This window comes from Ursus maritimus, unplaced genomic scaffold (assembly GCF_017311325.1).
Source record: "Ursus maritimus isolate PB19 unplaced genomic scaffold, ASM1731132v1 scaffold_6, whole genome shotgun sequence".
Lineage (NCBI taxonomy): Eukaryota > Metazoa > Chordata > Mammalia > Carnivora > Ursidae > Ursus > Ursus maritimus.
In genome coordinates, this window is record NW_024426774.1 from 187,630 (window position 1) to 190,420 (window position 2,791).

The 2,791-nt window shown below is 39.8% G+C and overlaps 1 non-coding gene across 1 annotated transcript; it reads left to right on the forward strand.

Annotated features, from left to right (window-relative positions):
* Nucleotides 1-1,039: 1,039 nt before the first annotated feature.
* On the forward strand, nucleotides 1,040-1,144 carry LOC121101136. The gene has a single exon (XR_005833081.1). It is a non-coding gene; the product is annotated as a U6 spliceosomal RNA (small nuclear RNA).
* Nucleotides 1,145-2,791: the final 1,647 nt, after the last annotated feature.

Genomic DNA, 2,791 nt, shown 5'->3' on the forward strand with positions numbered 1-2,791 from the left:
CCTAAATATTTTTTCTCAAATAAATACAAAATTTACTTTGTAAATTTTTTGTATGCGTTGTATTTTCCAGAAATGAAACTGTGTGTATTAGAGATCATTTTATGTAGTTTTTCTTTGGCTATTTACTAAGAGCTATTCACTATTACGGAATATAACTTAGCAATATAAAATAGCTATACAGGTGATGACATTTATGCTTTAGTACAATGTAATATAATGTATTACATCCATATCTGTTTGAAATGTTGTAAGCACACTTATGACAGAGATTTGAAACATCAGGAACATTAAAAGTTGTTTCATATTATCACCCACATAATTTGTGCATAGCAGAATGATAAGAAAACGGGAAATTATGACACTGATTTCTTTTATATCTGAATTTCCGATTGTATTCAACTTGCATATGATTCAGTTTGAACATGCGTTTCACCCATGACTTCTCTATAGCCTTCTGCACTGTTTCTTTTTACACTCTGTTCCTTCGGATGCTGTCTATTGAAGGATATTGTCTGCAGGTCATTTTGAACACTGGAAACTGAATTGTGAGATAAGCAATATATTTTCTGTGATATTTTATCATCCCATGCCATCACAAACATAGAGAATTATGTCAGCACTATCAGATTTCCGTATTTTATCTTATTAGACTGTCTGTAATTTATATTGGTATGTTAATTCTACTGCGATTAGGATATTTCCCTTTTTATTCATACCATTGATGAATCGGTCTGGTTCATATTTTTGTTAACATTTTTAATCTAGTGTCCAGCCGCACATCTGATTTTTCAGTTCCTACGCTTCTTGGTCATGATGCCTTCTTATCATCTGAATTATATTAAATTCAAGCATTTGCATAGTTGCCACACAGAGTCTAATATCTTAATTCACTTTTTCACATGTATCACTGCTTTTTTTTTCATAATCTTAACTGGTCAAACTATACTTGTGTTTCAATGAACACTGTTACAAATACAAAGTTCTTTTCATCTAGGCATTAAGGAACAAAATTCATTTTCACTGGTGTAGATATTTTGTAGTGCTCTTTTTGACAGCACGTATAGTAAAATTGGAAAGATACAGAGTGGGTTACCATGGCCCCAGGGCAAGGATGATGCACACATTCGTGATGTAGATATTTTATAGAAATTAATTCTGTCAGTAATTTTCAGGAGGCCCCACTTACATATTTGAACCTTCATTTTCTGGGAGTATTGCTGTTTGAACAAATGATAAATGCCAACCCTAAAAGAGACAGCAAGTAGAAATATCACAATGGAATCAAATTTTATTGGTCACTGTTCAAAGAGATAATCGTACTCTGTGGGGTCACATCGCATATTCTGAATACCATTTCCTATAAAAGCTCATTTCTTAGCTCTTTTCTGGGCTCTGGGTCTTCCTACTTTAAGTATCATAGGAGCGCTGTGATTTCAGAGGGATCCCCCAGTGGAAAGGCTGTTCCTTTCTTCAGAGTCAGAGAAATAAGCGGTAATGCTGATCCCCCAGTGGAAAGGCTGTTCCTTTCTTCAGAGTCAGAGAAATAAGCGGTAATGCTGATTCCCCAGTGGAAAGGCTGTTCCTCTCTTCAGAGTCAGAGAAATAAGCGGTAATGCTGATCCCCCAGTGGAAAGGCTGTTCCTTTCTTCAGAGTCAGAGAAATAAGCGGTAATGCTGATCGCGTGACAGGGGACAGCTACATGTGAGATGGCACAGATGACAAATTCCCACCTAACATGATAATAAGTGTTTTGGTTTCCATCTATGACCTTCATTTCACAGAATGTCTGCCTCATGCACACAACATTTTGCAGTGATTTTGAGAAGTCCTGTGACTTCAGGTTATTAAGCCCAATGGTTCCTCAAGCTCTGACACTTGAAAACTCTATGACTCAAGAGTTATTGTCATGTTCTTCCTCCCGCCGATCCTCAGAGCAGTGAGAGACAGAATATTCGTATGAACCAATTTGGAAATTTGTCAAAATTCAAACAGACCATTACTGGCAGAGCTTAAAATTGCACAAAGCTTCCCCCTCCCACTCACGCTAAAAAATTCGATTCCTTCCACTATGCCGTGCTGCTATTCTGTCTGCTCCCACAAGCACGGAACCCATGTGTAATGATTAGCAGGTCAGAGCAAAACGCAGATCTATCACGGTCATAATTTTTTTTCTCATGTAGTCTTTTTATTACTTTTGATTATATGCAAAATATGTGAACACTTCATGAGTTATCTCCTGCTAAGTAAATCACTCCCCAATTAGTGGCTTAAAACAATACTTAATTATTTTGTCATCAGCTCCGCTGTCAGGGAGCCGGGCAGGGCGTAGCTGGGGCCTCTGCTCTGGGGCCTCTCACCAAGCTGCAGTCAAGGACCACAGCCACTGCCAGGTTCAACTGTAGCAGGGTCGCGTTCCCAGCTGACTCGGTGGTGGTTGGCAGGATTCAGTTCCTCTAGGGCTGTGGGTTTGAGGGCCTCGGTTCCATGCTGGCTCTTGAACTGGAGCTGGCCAGGTGGCCCTCTGCACCAGGGCCATCACGTGTAGGGGCCAGAGAGGAAGTCACAATCTTTTATAACCTGGTCATGGCATGTCTCCTCGTCCCCGGGCTGTACTCTCTTCGTTCCCAGCAAGTCATTGCATTCAGCCCAGTGTGAAGGGGAGGTGATTACACAAGAGTGTGAACAGCAGGAGTTGGGGATCCATGGGAGCCACGTCAGAATCTGCTCACCACAGATATACTCAGATTACATTGATTTTTGTAACTCAAATCTCAGAAATTCTCTCAGGAA